The sequence below is a fragment of the Phasianus colchicus genome, chromosome 8 (genome assembly GCF_987193195.1).
Source record: "Phasianus colchicus chromosome 8, bPhaCol1.hap1.1, whole genome shotgun sequence".
NCBI lineage: Eukaryota > Metazoa > Chordata > Aves > Galliformes > Phasianidae > Phasianus > Phasianus colchicus.
The window spans coordinates 9854946-9882727 of NC_143443.1; the positions used below are offsets into that span (position 1 = coordinate 9854946).

Consider the following 27782-nt stretch of genomic DNA (forward strand, 5'->3'; position numbering starts at 1 on the left):
CTGGCGAGCCACAATGCGTTCTGAGGATTCAGATACTGGTGCACAAGTGTTGTGACGATTGAAGAAAACTGCAACCATTTTCTAAACTGGATATGTTTTCAGATGCTGTTGTTCTTAATCCTTTTAAAATGGTACATTTTCAGTTTTTAACTGAAAGGCAAAGGTAAAAGCTACGTGTGACAAAGAAGGCTTAAGGGAGCAGATCTTTTCCTTTTTTTTTTCTTCTTTTTTTCCCTTTTTCATTCCTTTTTCCCTTTACCCAGCAGAAACTGTCTCCATCCCTTGCTGAGGGATTTGATTCTGAGCTGAAGGAAGATACAGTGCTTGCAGTGTGCTGTGCCTGCTCAGCAACAGGCAGGGAAGCAGGGGTGGGAGCAGAAAATGAATGTGTGGGATGCTCTTATTTCTCATCGACGTGCTGGGATGCAGCTAGTATGGCAAGTGGTGTTTCTGGTACTCAGAATGATTTTGAAGCTGTGTGTGTCTCCCTTTCTTGTGTCCACTTTTGGGATCTCTTTTATTTTTGTCCTTTTCCCTTTTACATCCTGCTGGATCCTCATGTGGATGAGCAGAAGCACTTGCCCTGAGATGCTCTGGGAGATGCAGCAGGGAGGGCACGTTTCTTCAGATCTCCTCCTTGCCTGTTATTCAGCACAACTCCCTTACCTTGTGTAGCTATGATAATGGAGGGGGTAAAAGGAATATTGCCTGCTGTTGTGCTAGATTAGGTAATGAATTTCCAGCTCACAGGCTATCTCATGTTTGTTTCAGTGCCCACACGGTGCCTTAATTCGCTATCAAAAGAAAGTCTTGAATTATGCAAAGAGTAAGGTATAAGCAGCAGTGCTACTGCTGAGTGTGGTTTTACATTGCTGCCATTGAATATTCATGGTAATCAAAGATGACATAACTTTGTTTGTTAACAGTTAAAATACTTTCTGGCCTGGACAAATTGTGGGCTAGACCTTAGGCATTGTTACAAATATCACATAGCTTTGTTATCTCCTCCAGCACGTTGGTTTCTAGGCAGCGGATAGAGGAGCTGAAAGTGAGTCAAGGTAATATCTTGGGTGTGTCTGACAGAACAAGCATTTAAACACATTTATTTTCATTCTCTGACAATTCTTAATTCAAAAGTCTTTGATACTCAAAGTTCAAAAGTGAGTGAAAGCATTTCCATCCATAGGTTGGGATAACTGGGTTAATAGGCTGAGATAACTGGGTAAACAGCCACACACTATTTCTAAGTTGTTTATTATGAGAAAAGCTTTATGAGGAGCATGTTAAGGTGGGGAGGCAGAAAATGAGAATACATTGCAGGTTTGTAGAGCTAACTGTGCATGCAGTGCTCACTGAGGGAGGGAGAATTTGGGTGTGCAACAAACACAAAATGTTTCTTGTTGTGAAGGAAGATGTTAAAAGTGAAAAACAGAGCAGTACTTGTTTGCTTTATGGTATGTTGAGGGCTTGCTTTTCCCTTTGGGGTCTGCATGTGTTAGTAACTGAGTTTTGCAGGAGGGAGGCAAAGTAACTGAATACATTTTGTGACAATGAGCTCTTCCCTGTAATAGAATCATGTTTTGTGGTTTTCACTCTCAGCTTGCTGACAAGATGATAAAAGGTAGTGTGGTGTGTGTATCTTGTTAAATAGGCACTTTGCTTCCACAGATAGCTGAATAATTTCAAAAATGCTCTGTTTGAAAAAGGCAACGAGAGGAGAGGACTATGAACCATTAATGTGCCAATACTTGGAGAGGGATTAATCTTCAATCAAGAAGTGGCAGAGGCAGCAGGCAGGATGCAAGAGCCAGATATCCAGGCATCAGACATGGGACAGTCCTAGAGGTTTGTGAGGCCACGAGGGCAAGGCCCCCTGAAATTTCTGCTCCTGCCTGTGACTGAGGTGCTAGGGAGCAAACACAGATTAGGAGGGGGGCAGGGCTTGGAAGGGGTTTCCAGCGCTAAGAACAGAGAGGGAATCACCCATTAATTTAGGTGGCTTTGATTTTTTTTTGCGATACTGTGCTAAACAGGAGCACCCCAAGGAGAAGCATCAAGGGGGCAGCAACAGCATTTGGTTTCCATAGTGCCTCTGAAAATGGGTAAGAGCCAAAGGAAGATGAGGAATTACGTTTTTCTGATGCTTGGTGGTAGTTGATACTTAGACTTCAGCTCTGTCACATTGGAGAGACGGGCATATGTGGAGGTGAGGAATAATATAGATGTTGGTGGTGCAAACATATGGAGGAAGCAGAGAGGCTGGGAACTGGGAAAGGATGAACAGATGGGAGGCAGAAAAGCAGTGAGCAAGGTGGAAAGGAAGGAAAAGCTTTTCTGCCAGACGCATTCCTGTTTGCATTCCCATGAGAGGCTGTTCCTCAGAGGAGCTTGGGTACCTGCAGATGGCAGCTGCACCACAGGGGATGAAGTCAAAGGGAAGAAAACAACCACCCTTCTCTACTGTCTACGTCTGTTTGTGCTGCTGGCTCCCTGCTGCACCAGGCTTTCCAGACAGCAGACTGAGGGAACTTGGTGATGCCCCTTCATCAGGTTCAGCCAGATTTGGGGCCAGGAAGGAGCTTCTTCTACATCCTAATGATCCACTTAGTTGACGTGTCTGAGAAAGCACTGAGGGACTATCATCATGTACTCCTACCAGCTCTCTGGTGGCTGTAGCACAGAGAATGAGGCCTTCAGATCTTCAGTGCATAAAGTAAAGTCTCTGCAGTGTTTTGCTGTTCAAAAGGAGCTTCTTCCAACCTGCTACTGGGTGTAGTGTAGCCTTTTGGGTGGTGGCACACCGGCAGGACCAACGAAACTTTCATGGTTGCTTGTGAAAGCCTAAAGAAAAAAAAATAACAAATTAAAATCAGAATGTAACAGCAACAAGAGTGTTGAAATGAAAAATCAACGAATGGTACAACAAATGTAAGGTCATCTGGCACACTCTCTCATCCTACCTTCTTCTCTCCTCTCCTTTCCCCCATTACTGCTTCTATGTTACCTTAGGGACCATACAGAAACAGGCAGTCGGGTAAGGTAAAAACTAGAAATAATGTATATTTATTTAATTTTCTTACAGCATAATAGAGCAATGTTAATGCTGTTTTTCAAAAGCAGCGCAATCCTTCTTCTTTACATAAATCACCGAGGAATAAAGTGGTCTGATTTATACATGACTTATATTTATATATGATGCTTTCAAATATGTTTAAACCTATTCCAGTTGCAACCTCATTCTAAAAATTAAGAAATGCTCAAAGAAGGCTGCTAGGAGAAACATTTGGGATTTTGCAGGCTGTTCAGAGTTAAAGCAAGGTGTCAAGTAAGGAAAAAACATCTATAATCATCACAAAAATCGGGCTTGGTAAAACTGCACTAATGGGCTCTTGATAGCATGGAGAGAGGATCGTATAATGCTCTGCTATTCTCACAAGTGTTTTCTGTATCAGGCTTTATGCTCTTGGCTTGTGGTGAAGTGGCTGTTGTGTTTCCTCAGTTTGTGGCTGTCACGTGTGCTGAGGACTAAGTGCCTGCGCATGGCCGGCCTGCCCATGTTCTGTGATGTGTGTGTTCAGCATTGTGGCAGTTTTGTGCAAGTGAGATACCTGAATGAAGCAGAAACTTCTCTGTCTGTCCAGATTAGATTTGAACAGGCACAAGTTTAAGTCATTTCACGGCCAGTTCATGGCGTAGATTCTATTTCTGTGAAATCTAATGCACCTCTTTGTCATCCCTACTGGTTAGGGCTGAGAGTTTGCAAACTCAGCCACTGTATTTGGTTAGTCACATAACAACCTTGCTTAAAGCATGAGTAAGGACAAACACTGCTCTTCAGTCATCTCTTCCTTGGTGTAAGGGTAGTAAAGCAGGCAGTCCTGCCCTTGCAGTTTCTGATGGTAAATGCCATGTAGGCTTTTGTATCACAAAGAAGTTAGCTCCAGTGCTTCCTGACTTCATTATGGTACCTGAGCAAAATGAGCTTGTGAAGACTAGCAATAAGCCGCCTTTCTTGCCTTTTGGAGCAAATGTCAGAAGCAGAGCTCACCGTTGCTATTTTAAAGCTTTAAGTGTCTTACAATAACCTGAATTTACAGTAATTTGGTACAGATGCAGCAGAGCAGAGCAAGCTGGGGACCCCCTGCTGGAGCTAGAAATTTGACTTCAAGTAGCAGACACGGCTCTTGCTGTGGATGCTAGCAAGGAGCTCACAGTCTCTATTACTTGATGACTAAAAGTGTCTTACAGCTGTTCAAATTTACAGCAAATTGGGAAGAATGCAACAGAGTGGAAAAGATTGTTTGTACTTGCAGTGTGTCCTGGATGAGCAGATGTGCCCCAGTGGAGTCTGGCTCTGACAGGGCCACTCCTAGCACCAGATTCATCCTGGTAATCCTGAGCTCCAGGACCAAGATTTGGGTGCTGAACAACACTATTGTAAAAAGAACAGCTTTAAGCAAATGACATCAGCATCTAAAAAAAGGAAGGAGAAACCCAATGCTTTTTTCTCTGAAGGAAAGCCATGCCAAGAAACTGTTCTTGCTGGAAATATTGGCCCTGAGGATCTCATATGTAGGGCTGCAGATATAACTGTCAGGTTCAATGAGCATGGTCGGGTCTGAGACAGTCTCCTTGCTGCAGGTGTGTGTGGGTCCTTTATGTGGGGCATGTCCATTGGGCATGACAGATAGAGGCAACAACTTATGTTAGTATAGAACAATGCTTAGGGTGAGCTTAGCTGGGACATCTTGGAAGCAAAAGCTGTAAGAACAGGTTTTAACTCCGACTTCAATTCCAAGGGCTGCCTCTAAGGGAATCAACTTTAGAGGTAGGATATAGGGATTGATTTTATGTCAGGAACAAAGTTTTCTGCCAGCACATCCAGTAAATGAAGGATCTTTGCTTTGTCTTCTATTCTTTATACAGACCTGCTACTTCAGAATGAGAGTGAGTGCTTTGTATGGTACTTTGGCTAACAGCCTTTATAAAAAAATCTTATTTAAAAAAAAAAAACACAGCATAACCAGTACAAAATCTCATATAGTTACACATGATTTTTCAGGGATGCATCATTTACTGTAAGTCTTAAAAATTGTTAAGTGCATATTTCCAGTGTTTATGAGTTCTTTCTCTGTTGATCAGAGATTCTGGAGATGTATCTAGTTTGAAATAAGGCTGAGACTGTCTCCAATGCATCTGGCCTAAGAAATATGAATTTAGAATGAATGCAGCTGTGTAGAAGTGCAGTGAATTTGTGAGACCTGGAAACATATCCAGGAAGCATCATTCTCCCCCAGCTCCCGTGGCTGCTATTATTAGAAGAAAAAGTGATGGTTTTTATAGTGACCCCAGTGTGTTCTCTGTGTGGAAAGGGTGTTCAGAGTGCAGGGGACAGATAATTTAAGGAATCTTCGCTGCTTAATAGTGCTGCTGACTCATAACTCGACTGCTTTATGGCATTTGGTGCTAATGCCATGTCTCCAGGAGCAATCTGAGTGTCAGAGTATCAGTGTCTCTCAAGATTATCTTGTGGTAAAGAGGAGAGCTAAAATTTGGGCAAAACTGCAAACTTAAAGAAGCAACATTCAGAAATGTAAAAGTATAAATTTCTCCAAAACGTTTTTTATCCTTGGGGGTTGGGTTTGAGAACTTTGTTTTGATGGCATACCTGCTGGTAAGTCCAAGATTTTTTTTTTAACAGCGATTTTTTGTTTGGATGCAGTGACTGATCTGTAACCCTAAATCAATCCTCAGCACATGGCCAGTTATTCTCAGCTCTTTTCCTCTCTAGTCTGGTATAGGATTTGTATGTATTTCCTGAAAATTGGAAGATCTAACAGTGCTTTATGGAGTGCTGTTCAGCTGATGTGCATATAACATGGATTTTGGGTTGCAGAGGGTTACAATCCTGCTGAAAGGTGAGAGATTGAGATACGTTTTTATCAGAACCCAGAAAACTTGCCAAGATGGCAAATATGTGTCTGGGCTTTGATACTGATTAAGCACAGTGCAAATACAGGTGAGTACAAAAGCTGGAAACAAGAGGTTATGTTTGTGTTTGTATGTGTGTATATATATATAAATATATGTATGTATGTATAAAAGAGACTCTGCAAACAATGCAAAATCCAAGATCGCGGAGGAGACGAACATGTTCTGCCAAAAATTCTTCTTTAATTATTCACTGACAGAAAAGGCAGCTTCCAGAAGCCACTGGTTTCTCAGATGTAGCTGTGAGAAGAAATCCAATCATTCAAACAAAACAGTACTCATTGCTGGATGACAGTAGTATAGTAAGTATAAAGTACACAAAAATTCAGACGAAGCCGTGCTGTATTTCATTCAAATTGTGGATTTCTTTTCTTCCAAAGGTACTTGCTGTTTACCTGCCTGGGAGTAACATCACTTAGATATACTTGCTGGTAGTAAATTAGGTATTTGAATAAGAAGTAAATGCTCAGGCTTCTGAAACTTTGTTTCCAAGAAAATGCCTGGATGCTGCAGGAGCCAGCTGCTTGCCGTCTTGGAGTACAGGTACAGCTACTTGCTGATTCTCAGAGAGAATTCAGACTGTAAGGCATTGCCTGGTATTTCATTGTCTCAGCATCACATGCTGAGTGTCAAGAGCAGGTGGAGGAGGGGGCTCTTGTGTTCTTGTCTGAGATGCAAAACCCTGTATGTGCCTGCATGGGTGGCTAGACCAGAGTCTGTCTCTGCAGAGAGCAATGCTCAGGGCTTTGCAGAATATGATGGTTTTTTTTTTTTGCAGGACTGGCACGTTTTGGTATTTTGGGGAGAGGCAAGAAAGCTTTTCTGCCAGCAGGGTGTTTTGTTACACGGTCTGCCTAATGTCCTGAGGCCAGTGAGAATCAGCAGTTGGGAGAAAAGGAGCCTTGGTGGGGCTGTGAGGCTGGAGATGTGCTGCAGTTTGCCCCTTCTGCCCCTCTCCTGAAGATCTGATAGAAGAAATGCCTCTGAGGAAGGGCTTTCAAGCTGCTTCACTGCAGTAGTGGATTACTGAGGGGGTAGCAGTGCCAGGGAGTATGAGAGCAATTTTCTTTTGCATGATTTGGCTGAAGATCATAAACCTGCTTCAGCGAATAGGAATATCATTGATTAAAATGCCATGGCTGCAGATGCCATATTACCTCTGTATCTTGCAGTGCTCGGGAGCTCAATTCTATCTTTTCTTGTAAATGTGAGGTTTAAGCTCTGAAAAGACTGCAGGAATTCAGAAGCACCCCTGCGACCTATTCAGACCTTTAGGCATGAGACAGAGAAAGCAACTGAGAGATAAGCTAACAGAATGAATATTTGCTTTTCATTCATACGGCCTTTATTTATTTCTTTAAAATCCAGCTGAAAGAATTGTATGCAGCTTAAAATGCTGTTGCAGCTCATTTTTAGTTGAATGTAAGCTGATGGTTATAGAGTAAGTCTCAGGTATCTTGCGGGCATTTGCCTGGTAGTAGCACATCATTAACAACAGTTTAAATGACTGGACTTATTTCAGAAGAAAAAGTAGAGTTGTATCTATTTCTAACCCAAATTTCTGAGATATCTGATTGGAAGTGTCAGTGCTGGAAAGGCCTAAAATAAGTACAATTTTTCTTCACGGATGGGTTTAAAGTGTGATGGCTGTGATTTAATTTTAGGTGTTACTGTCAGACCAGAGAAACTGAAAGTTCACCCCTCAGCTCATTGTTGGGTTGGTTTGTTTGTTTCTGGTGTCTTTGTTTTGGAAAGACTGAAGATAAAAATGTTTGTCTAAGTATGTGCTTCTCTTCTCTGTGGTTGGTGACACTTGTGTAAATGGAGGCTACTTGGGCCATTTTCAAACTGTTTCTGTCATGTAGGACTGTTGGGAATTGCATTAGAACCCCCTTTTCTGATTATGATGGTTGGCTGAACACTTTTGGGTTCTGTTTTCAAGACCAGATTGATTGTGAAGCGGTTGATTTGGTTGTGTAGGAATTCTGAAATTTTAGCTACCTCAAGCAAACTCCTGTCAAACTTGCTAATTCATTTGGTAGATTCACTATAATGTCTTCCCTGCTGGAGGAGGTGCTGTGCAAATAGATTTGGGAGTAGGAGAACACACCTGCTGCCTTTGCTTTTATTGTGATTTGCCGAGAAGGAACCTGCTGCTGTTTTGGTTATTTGCCTGGTGTCAGATTTTTTCCTGCTGTTGCAGTTAACTACATGGGGAAATTGAAGCTGAGTGAAGCCCCATGAAAACCATCCATTTTAAGGTCAATAGTATTGCTATCTAGTATCTCTGAACTTAATTCTGAGAACGAGGTGACACTTGGAGCTGTGGAGAAGCTACATTGCTACAGCAGGTCCCATATAGCAAAGCAAAGTGTGGGGAATTAAACCTCATGGGATACAAAGCCTGCAGATAGGGGGTTTGCTTTTACACAGCACCTGAAAGGAAGTACCACAGCATCTGGGAACCTTGGTGGTCCCAGCATTTGTGGTGTTCCCACACTTCCAGGACAGGACCATAGGCAGTTGGCACCAACCCAGACTGATCCACTCCCTTACTTCTCTGCTGACTTTGGGGAGGATCTGCTACAGATGCCTCTGGCATTTGCTGCATCAGGAGGATTGTCAGTAGGCCACACTGGGAGTAGATTAGGAACTCTTCTTTCCTGTAAGGTCAGACAGTGGTGCTATGAAATCTCTGAAGTAATGCATGGGTTATGATACACCAAAGGTCAGAGAAGAAAATTGCAGTACCAGCTTCAATTAGTAACTGAGAAAGGGAATTACTGTTATTGCATGTCAGTCCTTCAGCCCCACAGGAGGCTGCCACCCTTCCCCAGTGACAGGTAGTGGCTCAGCAGCAGCTTCTGCCTGGCCAGGAGCAGCAAGTGCGTGCTAAGCAGTACAGTGAGAACAGACAGCAGGTGTTTGCTGTCTGTGAATGATCTGCCACCCCATAATTTGTTTCCTTATTTACTGGAGACTGAATGTGAGGATCTTAATGTTTTTTTTTTTTTCTTTTTTTCTTTTTTTTTTTTTCCCCATGATTATATTAGGAGAACTGAATAAGGGAGGCAGAAAAAAGCTTGGTGATTTGAAGGATTTTCATTTTTTTCTGTTGGTCATGTTGGGAATTTTATTTGCTTTCTGTACCTTTGGGATCTGTTGCAATTTATGGTTATTATTGCTTTGGAAAGCAGCAGGAAGTCCCATGGCACTTTCTGCGAGAGCTGGATGCTCAGCCAGGGGTAGACCCAGTTGGGAATAAACAGTGACTATAGAAATCCTGATGAGCAGTTCAGATATGTAGGAGAGATCAGCTGTGCAGCTAAAGGATCCACAGAGGGATGTGCTTGCAAATAAAGAAAGGAGATGTGCCTCACTGTGGTAACTGTTCCCCCCTCTGCCCAGTGCAATGAAGGATGCTTGTGCTGAGGGTTCATACCAGTGGACCACCTCAGGTGTATTGGGCCCTTGCATGGTTCCCTTTGCACACTCCTGACCTCAATCCCCATCTTCAGGAGGGACCCCAAATAGTAATGCTGTTCTGCCTTTTCTTTCTTATCTGATGGGAATGAACACTGGCAGCCTGTTGCCCTTACAACATCCCTTGGCTGGGAGCCGTGGACTTGTCTTCTATGGCTGGGCATTACCTCTGCTTCCAAACAGCTCCGTAGAGCTGGCTGCAACGAAAATACAGTGTTATGCTAAAGAGGAAACAACAGAGCTACAGCTGGATATTTCCACCCAAGAAGTTACAGCGAAAGAAAATAGAAAAATGGTGGATAATTACAGTGTAGTTAGAGATTTTGAACGAGAATTTAAATGGCATGGTATGAAAGACAAGATCAGACAGTATTGAATGCTGCCCACAATGGTGTCATTTGAGTTCAATATAAAACTTATGAAGAAAAGTTCTGAGAAAGCTTTTGGTTATGTTGAGTTCCTGTTGTGGTATAACTGGGCAAGCAGCTCAGCACTATGCAGCTACTCCCTGCTTTGCCCTGGTGAGGGGGAAGAGACCTGTAAAGGTAAAAGTGCAAGAACTCATGGGTTGAAATAAAGACAGTCTAAAAGATAAAGAAAAAGCTGTGTGTGCAAACAAAGCCAAACAAAGATTTACTCACTACCTCTCACTGGCAGGCAGATTTTCAGCCACTTCCAGGAAAGCAGGGGGCCCATCACGTGTAACAGTTTATTGGGAAGACCAGTGCTATTGCTTTGAACATCCCCTCTTTCCTCTCCTTTACCCCAGCTTTACTTGCTGAGCATGATGCCGTATGGTATGGGATATCCTTGTGGTCAGCCTGGGTCAGTGTCCTGGCTTTGTCCTTTCCCAGCTCTTTGTGTGCACCCAGCTCCTCACTGGCAGGGCAGAAGCAAAATAAGTCCTTGGCACTGTGCAAGCACTGCTCTGCAACAACTAAAATCGTTGGCGTGTTATTATCACTATTTTCATTAAAAAAAAAAAATCCAAGATGTGGCATCATGCAAGCCTCTACAAAGAAACTTAACAAGTGCAATTAATTCCACTAAACATTTTGTTAGAACAGTGTTCATCTGAATCTTTTCTGAAGCAGTTTTGTACAGATGTTCCTCTGGCTCTCCTAGTGATTAATATTCATACTGGAAAAGAGGTTTAAACAGGCAATAGATACAAAGTGTGACTATTAAATCTTGTTCATAAGAGTGCAAACTGTTGGATGGCAATAATTGCAAATACGTGCCTGGCTTTGCAGGATGCCAACTTGTTGGCTTGGGATCCAGAGCTCACCTTAAGTGACAAAAAACATTTTATATTTAAGCTTAGTGATGAGCCCGATGAACACAAAGTGCTGCAGCACTTCATTTTTTTTGTGTGTATGTTTTCTGTAGTGGCCTTATGTGTACTGATGGCAGTCCTGGAGAGCAATCTAGCTTTGCTTGAGTGGGATACACATGCAGCTTTTAATCAGGAATGACGGCTATGAAGTGGTGCTGTGTGCAACACCTCTGAGACCTGTACCTTTGCATAGAGGAGGAGGTGAGCAGGATGTCTAGCAAAAAGAGAATGGCAGTGTTTGAAATATCTGGGAAAAATGCAGGCATTTGCTTTTTTGAAAAGAGCCTATTTCTGCATGTTTTTCTTCATTCCTGTCTTTTCTGATCCCTCTGATATAGGTTTGTTGTCAAAAGAAAAGCTGTGGAAAAAAAATGGAAGTGACTTGGACTTGTATTTTGTAGTTAAATGTATTCTAGTTGTAAAAATGTGCTGTAGCTGGAAGATGCATCAGTGTGGAACACAAATTAGGGAAGTTATGGGTGGTTGATGAAATCTGGAGGTGTCTCTTGTTTTTGTTTTAAGAGTTGTTAGCTTCAGGAGTGATGCCAAGTCACCCTCCTCCTGACCAGCCGTGCCCGGAACACTTGAGGTAATCAGGAAAGTGTGTGTGGCCTCACATACAGTTGTTACAACCAAAACTCAGAAATTGCATTGTCAAAATCTTCAGATCCTGATTTCTGGGCTCATTTCTAAGCTTTGTTTTCTATAAGTAGAACTTTCAAGTCCCTAACGGAGGGACTTCAGCAACTTTTAGCTGTCTTTTTGGCAACTTCCATCAAAATTTCCAACTAATCTTCAGTGCTTCCAGTTGCATACTTGGCACTAGCTTTAGGGAGCTGAGCCAACAGTAATGCTGGCCCCACTGAGTCCTGCTCTTGGACTGTGATGGTGAGTGTGATGCTGGTGATGCTCTCCGTACAGATAAGGAGCCTTCTCACAAATACAAAACTGAGAGTCAGTTGGCATGCTTAGCTCATCCTGTAGTTAATCTCAGGTTTCCTGAAGGCTGGTCCTGAAGTCTCAGCCTTTCCATTGCCCACATGAATCTGCACGTCAGCAGCGAAGACTGTAAAGTAGCGTAAGTTTGTGGTAAAGAATTTATCCTTGTGATATCCAAGAAGTAACTGATATAAGGAGTATTTTCTCTAGCCTTAAGTTGCTGAAGTGTCATTAGCATTTGGAGTGTAACAGTGTTCCTATTTAAATTGATGGCATGAGCTAAAACCAGGAATGCTTATTTGGGAAGTACAGCAGAAAACTGAACTTGAAAGGGATCTGGGAGAATGTTTGTTTGAAGAAAAAGGTTCTGTTTTATCTATGCAGTTTTCTGAAAACAAACATCTGAATTCCGTGTTCCTTAATCTTTTATACTTTGTAATTTTTTTTTTTTTTTGCTAGTTGTGAAAACTGGAAAACATCCATTTTTCTTGTTTAGCCTAAGGACTTCCTAGAGGAAAGAAACATTAAGAAATCTCAAAAGTGGCAAACCAGCAGGATTTCTTTCAAAATAGGACAGGACTTTTATCAGGCATAGCATGAGCCTGGCCATTTCACTCTCCCATGGTTTAATAGAGGGTTGGGATTTACCTGAACTCAATGCTGAATCAGGAGAACTGGATTTGTCCAAAACCAGGAAACAAGATCTGTAGTTGCCTCAATAGATACCTTGTGATATAGCACAGGGGAGACTAAATCACAGGAATGCTCAGTGATAGTGTTACTTTATATGCAGAAGGAAGAACAAAAGCAAGCTGAGAAAGAACCAGATATTTCCAGGTAATGGAATATCCAGTCGTGATCTTACTGTTTGCAGCAGGGTAAACTGCATGTACTCAGAACAAATATAAATGTCAAAAACCTGTGGGAGAGATGAGATCACCTAAAGGTTAGGTACAAAAACAAAGCAGCTTCAGCATATTTAAGTAAGTGGTCCTCATACTGAATGTTAAAACAGTTCCCTCCTGTCAGTTCAGTGCTAAATGGAAACTATAAAAAGGAATGCTAAAGCGAACCAGAGCAAATGTGTGTTTGGCTGCCTGTCTGTCACTGTCAGCTGGCCTTGGTGAAGGCTGAAGTGATTTGGTGGCTATCAGCAGGCTGCTGCCTTCCTACCATAGTTGCAGTTAATGAGTTTATTGGATTGTTGAGGTGTATTTAAAAAAAAAAGATAACATTGTATCTCTATTACCAAAGTGTCAGGATACGTCAGACGTGAAAAGGCAAAATAAGAGTGAAGGTATGGAACTTACATATGGAGATTTTAGAGATTTTCTACATTTACTCTGCTGCTTACATTAAATAGAGATGATTTATTGCAGAGTCCAAAAATGCCATTAGTATGCTGCATTTCAAATACAGACCCTAATCTTATTTACTAACTTACTATTGTCCTGTGCAAAGAATTTGAATTATTCTCTGAGTTTTAAAGGAAAAATACCCACTGGAAAAAAAAATAATGCTGCAGTAAACAGTTTTTCTGAAAGGTAAGCTTTCAGAAGTAATAGAAGAGAAAACATGGAAATGTTTGAGCTACATTCATTTTTACTACATTACCTTGTGGAAGCAGTATGCCACAACTGTTAATATTTTATTACAGAGATCTGTAACTGTTTACAGTTGACTGATCTGACTGTATCGTAAGAATTAAGTTGACAAACAGGCATTCTTCCAGTACAGTACTGCTTTGTTTATTTTCATGGCCAACAATTAAGCTGTATCAAACAACCCAGCCCATTATGTTGCCACGTGTGATGTTTTTATGCAGACACTCTATGTGGTGGGATGCTCAGAACAGAGAGAAATCTGCAGTCAAACACAGATACCTTTTCTGCTCCCCTTCTGGCACCCCTCTCACACACGATGGTATATGGACACAGTACTCTTACTGAATACATAGTGGCTTGGCTTTTGTATTAGTGGCTTGTCTTTTTGTACAAATATTTTGTAGGCCTGACCCAGCTGAAAAATTCCTATGATAAAAGAACCACGTTTTATCATCATTTTATAGAAGATGAACTGAAGGCCAAATATCCTGAGTACCGTTCAATACTTGCTGAAGACTGCCATAGATGCATGGAGAGCCTTGAGAGATTGTGGCTGAGATGCTCTGCCTCTCAGATGCTCTGCCCTCAGGCTCTGATTTGGATCTGGTTTTCAGGGTGGGAGGTGGGTTTCTGTTTTTGTTTTGTTGTTCATTTTTTTTTTCCCCCCAAATGTTATGATCTCAGAATGGATAAATGGATAAATGGATAAATTCACGTGAAGTAGCCATGTTCAAGTGAGTGGCAGCCTTTATATGAATGAGTGTTAGGAGGTCTATTTTGCCTTAAAACATGATTCCTTGCCTATAAGCTCATGGAGGAAAGAAGAGGCAAGTTTTGAGAAAAGGTAGCAGCAACAGTTCATGCCCAGCATTATGGTGTCAAGCAGGGCCATATCTGAAAAGAATTTTCATGGCAATAAGTTACACATAGATGCACTGAGTTAACAGTAGTCCTGTGACTCACTTTGCCATTTCTAAAGTACTTTCTTACTTATGTTTCTACATGGTTGTGGAGACATTAAAAGGAGGTTGTGAACTGCTTGAATGTTAGAAAATGAGACTTCTCTGTGTACCACTGATGTATTTCTAATACCAAAGTTGCTGGTACTTAGGAATTCTTTCTTGTCACATACTTCTTGCTTCTTGTCCAGTACTTGCCATTGGTTAAAGTTGCTGTGACACGATGTAAAACAGCCAGACACCAAGACAGAATGAAGGTAACTGCAGGTGACATGCATTTCAAGGGTACCAAATGCATCTTGTCATTGAAATGCAATCTAATGCTGTGACACTGCTTTCCTTTAGGCTATCTTAAATGATGAGGGGCAGCATTTTTTCACTGTTGGAGAAATTTACTTTCTTTTACTTTATGTTTTGCAATATATGCTCCCCTGTTCTCAGCAGAGGATTTGTAAGGGTGTGTGCAAGAGATTTTGTATTAATACCTATGTTGGGTACAGATTTTGAACTTTTCTAGAAGTAGCTCACAGTATTTATGTCAGATGAGGAGGTGAATTTATACTGTGACTGTTTGCACCAAGAGGAAGTTCCCAGAGGGCAATTTTGGTGTCCTTGTGCTTGGCAGAGCCTAAGTGGTCCAAGGGCCTATCTTGAGAGTGAGGCCTCTGGGGTCATTGCTGGCCAGAGTTTGTGCTCTTGGAAGGACAAGGAGCGCCACTCTCTGAGCAGGTGGGCAAAGCCTGGTGATGTCCCCTTTGGTTTAGTGCTGATGAGGAAGGGTCTGGAGAAGAGGAGAATTGGGAAGACCTTATTGCTCTCTACAACCTGAAAGGAGGTTGTAGTGAGTTGGGGGTCTCTGTCTCTTCTGCCAGGTAACTAATGATAGAATGAGAGGTAAAGACCTTCAGTTGTGCCAGGGGAAGTTCAGGTTGGATATTAGTAAAAAAAAAAATTCTCAGAAATAGTGGTAAGGTACTGGAACAGGCTGCCCAGGGAAGTGGTGGAGTCATCATCCCTGGAGGTTTTCAAGAATTATGCACATGTGCCACTTAGGGACATGGTTTAGTGGGCATGGTGGTGATGGGTCAACAGTTGTTCTTGATGATCTGTGTTCTTTTTTCAACTGGTGCTTTCCTATGCTGCTGCAATCAAGATTACACTTGGAGAAGCCAGAGAATTCTGTTTGCCATCCTGCAGGGCTCGTGACAGAATGACTTGCCATAGATTCACTGCAGTCTCATCAGGATGAGTGCTGCAGCCGACGTGTGCCATGTGCTTCCTGTGAAGGTGTGCAGTACTCTCAGTACAAGCTGCACAGTCTCCTTTATCACATGTTGCAGCAGAACATTGTGTAAGCCTCTACCAAAATATCCTGTATCCCACTCACAACTTCAGTCTAGGATGCTCTGTTTCCAGATTTTTTTTTCTTCCCCTTTTCTCTGAGTCCTCTTTCCCACAGCTTGGTGAAGCAGATAAGTACCTTACTCCCCTGGCATAACGAAGCATGGTTCAGGAATGCTGAACCAATTTGTCTGCATGAAATTGTGAAAATTGGATAGAATTATAGATTTTTTTTTCCATGCAAGTATGTGTTATGCTCTCTCTTCATCTGAGTAAATGCAACATAAATGACCCTCAAGTTAAAGTAAAATGAGCATTATCTACTTTAAGCATGGAAGTATTAGTTTTTAACTTGACACTGTTTTGCCTTTTGACTATGAATGAAACAATTTTCAGACCCTATTTACTCCTTTAAAAAACAATCCTCTATGAGTTTTGTGCTTTTGAAGCATGCAAGATAAATTCTTCTCAAAGCAGATGCAGCATAATACTTACAAAAATCAAGTGACACGTGGGAAGTTTCAGTAATTGCAAGAAGGAGAGGCAGGACTTGGAATTTTTCTAGCCACTCTTCACTTAACAGTGACAGTAACAACTCTTCTTTTTCTTCTTGGGAGTACAGTTCACAGTGACATCAGCTTTTTTTTCTGGGCTGCTACAAAGAAACAAAATGGATGATGTGGTGGAGATGCTCCAGAACTTTTTCAAATCAAATACTGTCCAGACATTTTTTGTTTTCTCCCTTCATCTGCAATCCATGTTGTACTCATGCATGAATTACCAGTATGGTGGTTTGCAAAAATCTTGAATAGCTCAAGTTAGTAAGCAGAACCACCAAGAGAGCTGGGATTTTTTCCCCTCTTCTCTGTAGTGTTGATAAGTTATCGATTCCAATTGCTGAATTTTAAGGTAATTTTCTGTGTTTTTTTTCATGGATCAGTCTGAGGTCTTATCCTGAGGCCGATAATTTCTTGCTTTTCCATCTGTCAGTGTCATAGCTATAAAGATAGTTTTAAGAGGTCACGGTGGCAGATGTGATGGGGCATGCTGTGTTCCCTGGGGTGGATCCTTCCCCCTGAAAGAGCGGCTGCAGAGGCCATTCTTCCATGTCGCCTGCAAATGCCATCTGACCTTGCCTGCAGGATGTCTGCAGTTAGGTTGGGATTGAATCTCCTCAGAAGGCTCTTTGGCTTACCCACTGTGTCATGTCCTTCATCAACAGGCTGCTGTGTGCTCTTGAACCACTTGTGGTGTGATGACTTCTCAGGACTTGACCCACGACATATATATATGCTCTCAGCATCTCCTGTTCAAATCTGATTAATCTGAGCTTGCTGCCCATGAACCTTTTTCTGATCAGGGCAGCACAGAAACAACTTGCTGCAGAAAGCTCTTGTGATGCTAAGCTAGCTGAGGTGAAGACTCTCACCACATCTTGAAGTCTGTCACTTCTTCTGGCAAAGGGACAAATCCCCTGTGTGTTCCCAAATGTTTAATACATATTACCTGCACCCTGGAGAACCCACAGAGAAGTAGCCTGAGTGCTGTGCCTCTTTCCAATAATACCCCCATGATTGTGTTTTATAGGGGAAATTAAGAGCTCAGAGAACTCTTCCTCAGAGAGAGATTTCCACATCTTATCTGGCTGCTGTGAGCAGCACATGCCTTGCCTGACAAACCCTTTTGCCCTTTTGCAGTAGTGAAATCCACCTGAAAGGATGAGACCCTGGGAGACTTTGCACCATGGCAATATTTGTATGCAGAGTTAGGACAGACCTCCTTCTTATATCCTCCTCAGTATGTGACTTTACCCACTGGAAAAGCTGATACCTACAATGCACGTTAGGGCTATGAGGTTTTCTGCAGTGTACAGATGATGCCTGGGAGACACTACTGCAATGAATGTGAAAGCAGCACCTGGCCTCTCAGCCGAGCAACTGAATTTCCAGTGGGATGGTGAAAATGGTAGGTTTGTGATAAATGAATAGATTGAATAAAAAGCTGGACACTTCCTTCACTGATTTAGTTGGTGTTTTCTTGGTTGTACACCTGAGACATAAAAAGTGTGGTTCCTCTAAATCAGGAACTGGACTGTCTTAGAAGCAAAAATGCTAGTTAACTATCCATGTCTGACATACTGACTTAGTGCTGAAAGGCACTTTTTTTTAACTTTGCTATATCCTGACTCATCAGTGCTTGTCCTCCTTTTAGCGGTACTTACCTTCTTACTAGAAGTACTATAACTTAAGCATTTACACTCATTTCTAAAAGTTCTTTCAATATTCTTATAAGAAAATGTTTCTTTCCTAGAAAATAAAGAACAAATTATTTATTGGTCTGGAGCTGCCATAGAGATCAGGCATTCCAGCTGGAGTGCCTAGAGAGGTTTATCAATAAATTCTGCCCCGTTGCTGATGAACAGATCATCTCTGTGTCATTTTCAAGCCCTATGCTTGTCAGATGTGGTAAAGCCAAAGGAATGTGCACAGTGTGAGCTTGCTGATTGCGCGTTGTCTGGAGCTGTAGAATTTTCCTACACTGTTATTGCTTTCAGTTGATTTATTTGTTCAATTTCTTGGAGAAAGTCATCTGCAGGTTTCAAAATGCATGGTGTAACGATCCTGTGGACTTATTCTCACATGTAAATGCCATCAATGATACAACCCTTAGATAGTATGGAAAAATAATAAAGACTACTTATTGAACGTCGACCTCATCAGAATTACTGTAGGTTATTATTAATATGCTCGGGGTGTAATACTCTGACTGGAGAACTGCTGATAGTCTAAGTAGCAGTACTACTTTTGGATAATGATTATTGAGTGTTAGAGGCAGCAAACAAATTTTAGCAACATAGTGTGTGGAACTTACCAGTCTCTTGAAAATGTATTATTTTCATGTTGAATACTGTCCTTTTCATCCTTTACGAGAAATACTTTAATACAAATGAGTACGGAAAATAATTATAGTTTCTAATTTATTTTCAACCCTAGAGGAAGGAGACCTGTTTTCATTTTAAGACTGTTCTGGCTGTACTGGACTGTAATTGAACCATTACATGTAATTGTAATTATTGTGCAAATAATACTGACTTTTCTCATAGCTTCAGGAAATGTGTGATTTCATGATTTGTTTGCTTGTTTTCCACTGGTTTCAAATCACTGTCTAGATAAAAGTCAAGATTAGACTGGTGGGCCTTAGATAATTTAAACAGTGGAAGGTCCTGGCTGTAGCAAAGGCTGGACACCTTCAAGTGGCTGCTTGTCATTCTCTTAATTTGTTACTCTTTGGCTGTAAAATAGCTCCCTTCCTGGTTGATGGGATGGAACAGGCCAAGAGGCACAGTATCTCTTCTGGGTGAGTACTACAGTTCTGGTTGTCTGGAAGAAACCACAAGGTATTGGCTGCATCAATCTGTTTTCATTACGCTGAAATTGCATGCACTGTTCTTAAAATCTTTTCTCAAACAAAACTGAAAGTGACTTGTAGCTGAACTTGTGAATTGGTGAAAGCCTGTAAAGTCAATAGACTTCTGTCTGTGCTGTGGGATGGAAAATGTTTCTAGACATATAGCAACAAAGCTTAATGTGAGGGAAAAAATGCTTTCATCTGCAAGGCATGTGTTTAGGTAAAGATATTGTAATGAACAGGGCAACAGAGGCACATTACAAAAAGTTAATTGTCTTTTTCAATCCTGAGCCTAGAAACAGGGTACTGTGACATGGGGAAGCTAAATTTTCTAAAACATGGGTTGAATCTGGTTTCTCTCAAGTCCAGCCTCAAGCTCTGTCCTTGAGCTCCTGGCAAGACTGCTGTGGAGAGTAGCTTCTGTGGCTAACCAGACCTTACCGTATGTCGTGGTACCAGCCTGCTTGTAAGAACTAAAACCACATTAAACATGCTGCAGCTGCGGCAGATGACCTTCCTTCACTGCTATCTTTTTTGTAAGATGGACAGTGTTGCTGGAGTGCTTTTTTTTCCAGCTGATACAGCATGTTTTATTTACTGCAGGAAGGAGAAATATCTATATCCCTTTTGGTCTGAGTACCTCAAATCACATTCCCTGTCCTCGTCTGTTTTTTTTTTTTATTATTGTTTTTTTGGTCATCAAAGTGCTATCTCCTACTGTTTTGTCTTTGTTGCTCTATAAATTAATTCACGTTGCCACATTTCATCAGTTCAGAGGCAGGCAGTAGTTGCAGTTGTAGCAAGCAGGTGTTCTGCACTTTTGTACTCTTTGCTTTCAATGGAGAGATGGTATTTTTTGCTGATCTTAAAAAAATTATGGGCACATGGGATTCTTTGGATGCTGAATGTGTGACTCTTCTGACCCAGATGGTGAATGTAAATGCAAATATTGTACTCATAAAGACATTAATTGCTGAAGTAGCAGCACTGAAGCCCAGTCTGAGGTCATTGTAAAGCTGCAGAAACAGAGCCCTGAAGAGAGTTCTGTCATTTACTTTTGAGTACTTGAAACTAAATGAAGTCCAAGTAACTTAATGCTGCTTATTGTTTCTATTTGCCCCTTAAGCTGGTATCATCTTTTTGTTCTAAGAGATTTCTGAACTTCCATTAAGTGAGCAGGAGAAATAGCTTTGCTTTATAAAAACAGATGATGTGAATATTCTTAAGTTTTGGACTGCTATGCTTTATGCTCCTTAGTGTCTCCTCAGGAACCTTTATTTTCTCATCCGTTAGCCTACTGGGAAATGGTGAGGCTTTTAACTTTACTGATTTGCACAGCCAGAAGTCATTTAAACACCAGGGAAAGCGTGCTGTGTCCTCACAGTGAATGCAGGTGCTGAGCTTGTGCTTGCAAGATATCTTTGGGCTCTGTATCTCTGGGTTTTCTCTGTCATTGTATGCTTTCTACACCTAATACCCCTGTCTATTTCCCCAAGGTGAGAAATGTTTTTTCTTTACACATTCCCAAGTGCGCTGATCCCCACCACAGCTTGCCTGTAGTGAATCAATATTTGAGAGAGACAAAGCTAATGCCATCCTATGTTGTCTGTACTAAACATAGAGAAAGAAGCAATATCTCCATGTCTGTATTAACTCAAATCACATCCTTTCCAGTTGGCTCAAGTCCCATCTAAAATGAGGAACAGACAACTTAAAAGCCGGCTGCATCAAGCATATATGCTCCCTCTACAGGGACCCAGCTTGATCCACCCTGACAGAAAACTGAACTTCAGGTATTGACAGGGAGAGATCAGCATTTCCCTTGTCTGAACTCTGAGTTCATCTACCTGTACCTTTAGCAATCTCTGTCCTCTTAGCAACCCTAAGCTTACCTCTAGAGTGACTGAAGCCAGACTTCAGGACATGCTATATGGCCTCCCAGTCCCTTGGGCTCCTCAACTTGCAATTCCTTCCATACTCTTTTTCTTAACCATTATCATTTTGCAGTTGTCGTCTTACAAACTTTGATCTCAGTGTAAAACACCTTAAAACAAACCAACCATCCTTCAATTCTTTTCCCTTTCTCATGTCCTCTTTTTTCATCCTGAAGCTAAATGAACTGCTTTCTGTATCGTATTGTTGATACTCTCTAGTTGATCCTTATTGCTAAACTGAATTGCCTTTACCAGAGACAGACCTTTGCTGGAGATTTAACTACATTTTCTTTTATTTTTCCTGTAATGTGCTATCTCTGGAAATATCTGTGGATTCAGATTCATTGATGATGTAGAGTTAGCAAATATAAGCAAATATTGTAGCATTTTGGACACTGTTGAAGATACAGTTTAAAAATAAATCAATCAATCTCTTACCCTTTCCTCACTGAAGGGCAATTCCTCCAACTTTTCCCCCCAGACCATGAAGATCACTATCTTTGCTTTGGCTTAAACTGTGATTTAAGAGTTGTTTTGGCATCTCTTCATCCTCATATCTTTTGTTCAGGAGGTCTGTACTCTGCTGTTTCATTCTGTGCAGCATCTTTGTGTCTGTACAACTCAAATTCTCATGTTTCCTTACCTTCTGTTCAGAACTACCAAGGAGAACACACACATTAATATGTGTTTAAAAGACTCCTACCAAGATTTATTTTTAGCATTCTTAATTTAAGCATTTTATCACCCTGCATTTCTCCACAGGCTTTCTTCTCTCCTACATGCTGTAATTCTTCACTCAATAGAACCCCTCTAGGCAAGCCCCATGAGGCTAAGAAGCTCTTGGCTCCTGTTTCTGCCCTGACAATGTTGCCAGTCTTCCCAACCTTTCTGTCTGACCTTTTGTTGTGTTGCTTGTCAGGGGTAACTGCATGAGGACAGGTCTTGGGTTCCTCCTGGGGTACCCTAAAGTTCCCCTTGGCAGTAATGCCAGTGTGAAGTTTGACAGCAGAGACCACAGTTTACTGGCTTGTTTGGGTTTGTGCATATTTTGCAGCTAGTGGTATTTGAAGGGACAGAGAGCACCTTGTTCTTGCCAACTAAGAATGAAGCCTTGGTAGCAATATAGTTCTACAATATGAGTAATGCAGCCTGCTTCCTGTGAAGACTGTGATATCTGTGTGCACAAGCTCCTCCCATGCAAATTGTTTAGACTGAAAGTATATACATTTTATAAATGTAAATCTATAGATCAAATCGTCTTCAGATCACACTTTCCTTTTATCGTTCTTTGCTTTTGAGGGCATATGGTGGCTTTCTGTAAAATGTTTCCTTAATTGCCTTCTGGATATACCCTATAAATCCTGACAAACACATTTAAAAGTGAAAACAAAGGCGTATTTTTCTTCTATTAGAGCTTGCTCAACAAACTGTCTGTAATTTTTCCGTGGGGCCTTGCAAAGTGGTGTTATGTCAAGAAGAATAATGCTCTTTAATTTATGAACCATTAATATTTATTGCACATGCAGTCACTGGCATTTTGTGTGTGAGAGCTGGGCAGCAGCTAATGAAATTGGGAAGAGGTTGTATATTTACCAGTGCTACTCAAATGATTCATACAGAATAGTTTTTTGATAAATTTATTTCCTGATGTTGACAAATTCCCTGGTAGTAACTGATGAGTTTTTTTGTTTATTATATTTTTTAAGAATTTCTTTGTCAGCTCCTGAGGAATTACTCAATGATTACTACAAATAATTAACAAATAATTAAACCCCTTTATTATTAGGGATTTATGAGTGTTCTAGGAAGACTTGCTTTTTCCACCATACAATCGAGCAATCAGATTTTAGCCTTCTTTCTGAGTTCAAATCTGCGTATGTCTCACAAAGACCCAGGCTGGATATTAATTATACTGGATTTTGTCTAAGCACATCCAGAGACTGATGTATACAATGCTGCTGCCTCAAATCACACATCTGATTTTCCAGTGTGAGGAGCTGGTATTGCAGAACTTGTACCAGCATTAAGTTTTACACTGAGTTCCACTACGGACTACCTGTGAAATACTGACCCAAGATGGAGGTCTGATGTTGCAATATCTTTTTGGAAACACAGGGATTAATTTCAAGGCATTAATTAGGTGCATCTCTTTGTAGAACAGGTTGCCTGAAAATAACCTGTTGCAATGCTCTCAGTATCAGATTGTGTTGATCTCTATTGATCTGTTCTTTTTGGTTGCTGGCAGTGAATAACATCATTCTATTGCATCAGGTTCTGGTTGCAATATAGGTTTTATTTCCCTAAGTATGATGTGTAGTTTACTTAGAATTAGCTGCTTCTGAGAATGTGTCAGCCAATAAATTAATGTGGGAGACGTTCATGGAAGCGCGAGAGTATGGCTGCTAGCTGTGAACAAAAGATGGGGATTCTGGGCAGTTTTGATTGTTTTCTTTTTAATACTGTGATATTTACTTCTCTAGCAACGTGGAGTCTGTGAAGGTGATTGCTATATTGCAATTGTATTGCATTGTGCCTAATGCACCACTACAAACACAGATTTATTTCCACTACAAATTGGAAACCTACAAAGCAGCAGTACTGCAACCAATTAACACTCAGAGTTAGCAGTGAGGTAGTCGGAGCTGAAGTGCTGCAATAGAACAGTTCCAGCTGATGCTAATGTAAGGACACGGAGATAATGGAAGCTTTCACTGCGTGCCTGTGTTATACAAAGGGATTAGTTGTGATTGGATCTGTGGTATTATTCAGATGAATTATTCCCAGTAAAGATATTCACAGAGCAAGAGGAACTTCAAGAATGATGAAGTACAACAGAGTGTTTGTATTAGCTGGTTTGAGAAGGTGTGATTTAGCTTTGTCTTCTAATTTAATCACTGGAGTCTAGGAGAGTGTAAATCACTGCTCAGGCTGTGGTCTGGAAGCAAGCAGCCCTGGGCACAGTGTATGTCAAGCAATGGGCTGCTCCAAGGCTGTGCTCTTCCTCCTCAGTGTGGGTGTCACGGGTGGCTGAGGTCCTTACATAGAACACTGGGTGCAGTTACCTGAATGCATAGAGAGGAAACAGGCATACAAGGAAGCAATTTTGGCTACCTTTTGGACTACAAATATATTGCCCTACATGGAACTCTGAAACACACTGGGAATTCTGCCTGGATAAATCCTCTTGCAGTTTTTCTTTCAGTGGAGCTGGAAAAGGTTGGGGAAAAGGCGCTGTTGCTAACAATAGTAACCTTAAGCGTGTTTAGCACATCAGGTTCCCTCTGATTTAGAACTTGCACTGAAATGACAGTGGTTATGAACTCTGTGTGGTCACTCTGTGACGAGCAAGTCAGAGCTTTTAAATACTGGTTGATGTATGTACAAGATATGTCATCTTTTTACTACTGGAAGACATGTACCTTTTTTTTTATGCTGTGGAGGTGGTAGAGATTCATTGTTCAGTCTGAATAGATAAAGCAGTGCAATGTAGTTATTGGCCTTTTTCATGAGTTGATTTTTCTTATGTGGGTAAGCAGAAGCATCAGCACCATTTTATTTGTTTTCATAATGATGCATCAAAACACAGAGCTGTGCCTTTGAGTTATGAAGAAAGATGAGCATAAATAAACAGGCAGGTCAAGAAACCCCACAATACAAGATTTTTGTTATTCCTTCAACATTTGTCACTCGATGTTAGCCCCCCAATAAATCTTGCTTTGAGAAATAATTTTCAAGTCTTGTGCAAGTCTGACAGCAGTAAAAGTCCCTTGTGAACTCTGAAAAGGGTTTCAATCTAGCCCTGATGTTTAGAGCTAAGCAAGATGAAAAGTGCTGTAGATGACAGAATCTTTCTTCTAACAGATTTGACAAACATGGAGGCTGAACCTGTGAATGATGGAAGCTTTTTTATTGACTTGCCAAAAGCAATGGCTTTTGCAACTTGTACAACTGAAATGAATAGTGAAAACACGTCATGATGCAAGTTGCTGAATAATCACGTATCCTTCCAGTAAGTAGAAAATACATTTTTGCTAACTAAACACTATGTTCACAAGAAACAAAATGTAGAGAAGATGTACTTATAGACTTTTAAGTCTGCTGCTTGGGTATATTTGCACCTGCAATTACTGTGTGATTTTGGGTAGACTGCCTAGCTCAGGTGCCTTGGTTTCTTCATTCAAAGCAGATGGTTCATAAGATCCTGAAGATCACTGTGTGAGGGATTATTACTCATCTTTGTGTATTTTCAGGAACTTGCTAGTTACTGTTATATTAATAGAGTGATCTCTCTACTTGCTCACTAAAATAACTTTTTGTTTTTCTACAAATCCTTAATAAAAGGCAGGTGCTTGTCAGTCAGCACTAGTAGTTTTTCTGTGGTAAATGTTTTTTGGTTTGTTTTTAATTTTCTCAAAGTGACCAGCTCTCTTAATGAGCATTTTAGGAACAGTGCTATTCAGGTAGTATAGTTTACCATTACAGTCACCAGCATTTCATCTTCTTGAGAAGCAATCCTCAATGAATTTACTGAAGTGTAATCAGTTGAAAACAGGGAAATTCTAACACTATCTGATTTTCATCAGAAATCCCTGATACCAGAGAGCATTGCAGGACTATAGCATACCCACAGCTCCCAGACAGATTGCATTGCCCAGCAGTGGCTGGGTAAGCACTGCGCTGATGGAGAATTGGATTCTGTGCAGATACCAGGAGTTCAGTGGCATCTGCTGCCCTACTAACTGTGTACCACAAGACATCCACTCCCTCACTATGCCTAAGGGTCTGGACCACCTGTGTGGGACAGTGGAGATAGCCACGCAGCTGTTGCCTGGAAAACCTTAGTGTTAAAACTATGATTTGTAGATTAAGGTAGGATGAAAGTGGGGAGAGATGGACAGCAAATGTAGTGGTAAAGGTGCATGGGAGATGACTGGTCACTTTTAACAAGTGCTGATCATCATGAGAGATTGTTTACTGCATTCTGTAATCCTTCATTTTGACTATTTTGAATAAGGTTTGAGCAGTTAGGGTTGTAGATGAAACAAGCAGCCTTGACTTACACATCTTTGGTAGCTGCCTGAGGCTGCCCACCTGGCCAACAGCACAACTCCCTGAGCAGCTTCTCCCTGGGCTCTGATCCCTAATGTATTCCAGCTGACAAGAAGGGCCCAGCTTCTCACTGCTATGCCCTGGTCAAGTTTCTTTCTGGTGCAGAGGAGTTGAAATTGTCCCTGGGGATGTGGGGAACACCCCAGCTGCCTCAGCATCTTCCCGAGGAGCTCAAGTTGGCAGCAGCAGGGGAAAAGGAAGGAGAGGGCTGCTGTGAGCCCTGTGGTGTACCACAGCGAGTGAACTTTGGTAAAGCAGCAAAGCCTCAAGCTGAGAAACAGAAAAAGTCCTCAGGCAAACATTAATCTTTCAAGGGCACACACTCTATTGGAAGCCATGCAGAGAAATCCCCCTTTCCTCTAGCAAAATAAATCCATTTCAAATAAATAAAACCTGTACTTAAACCTTGATAACAAAATCCTCGGGGCTTTTTGAAAAAGCCGGTTGCTGCCCCACATGTCTTTCTAGCTAGAACTGTGACACTAAAAAGATGAAATCTCATCAGTCTGCAAATCTCTAAATAAATTAACTGGTTGCAATACATTGACGTTAGGTCAATGTATTGAAAGCAAAACAAATACAAACTGCAGTGTCCCCTTTTCAGCAGATACCAATGGCTGATTATCTGACAAAATGATCTTAGTCACTGACAGGCATGTTTAACTCCAGCTGAAGCCCAAACTGCCTCTTGCATTCACCCTATTCACCCTACAAAGGTCCCAGTGATACACAGTCTTAATAACGAATCTTTGCCCTTGATGCAGTGTTTTGTTTTCAGTGAAAGCTTTGGTACAAATTGCTATCTACATAAACGTAACTTGTGTTCACTTCTGTTTTTCTTTTCTTTTAGTTCTTCATGCCTTTAAAAAAAAAAAAAAGTAATAATCTCCTTTAGTGTTTTTCCCTGCTAGTTCAGGATTCTGCAGCAGCAGAGAAGAGGATTTGTTTTAGTGATTGTGAAGAGTCTTTTCTGTATAGGTGTCACTGAATGTAATGGCACCATCCAAGTTGTACTTTATTTTCTAGATGATCTTAGATATTCTTAGGTCCCTCTGCTCAGTAGTACATCTGAGATCCTGCAGCAGAGAGTTGGAGGAAAAAGATAGTATGGGAAATTCAGCAGACAAGGAAACTTTGGGGTTAAATGCTATAGCTTGGTCTGTTCTGGGAAGATAGAATTAATTGCCCAGCTGTAGTAGGGCACATAGGGATAGTGTGACTATTTGCAGGCAAAAGATGGGGCCCTTTGGAACATGCCCATCCTCAAACATTCAACTGTGGCAGCGAACTGTGCTGCCAAAGAGTGCTTCTAGTTGACTGGCTTAGCTGTCCCAGATGGTTGTGATACCTGCAGCTGGGCTGAGCACTGAGGCAGAACTGAAAATCAGTGTGCAAACAGTACCTACTGGGTAGGGCCCTAGGATTCCTTCTGTTCTTCCCATGACTCTTATAAGGCACTAAGTAAAAATGTGTGAAGAATTAGAATATGTTACTTCTGCTGTTATAGGTGTATGTGATCACAGATTTTTCAGAAGATGTTTTTGTTTGCAAAGTTGGCCCCTCAACGTACTTGAGCAACCTTATTCCAGCCCTCTATGTGCATGGCATTGAGAAAGGGCTCTTAATTACCAACCACAGACCAGAGGAAAGTAGCAGAGTGGGAAGCATAAAGGATAGG

General features: G+C 41.3%; 1 long non-coding RNA gene across 1 annotated transcript in view; it reads left to right on the top strand.

The window, feature by feature from the left end:
* LOC149917017 (uncharacterized) overlaps positions 1–27782 on the top strand; it is a 100990-nt gene that overhangs the window by 8410 nt on the left and 64798 nt on the right. Inside the window, exon 3 of the long non-coding RNA XR_016468529.1 lies at positions 24857–25004. This is a non-coding gene — a long non-coding RNA (uncharacterized LOC149917017). The remainder of the gene's footprint in view (positions 1–24856; positions 25005–27782) is intronic.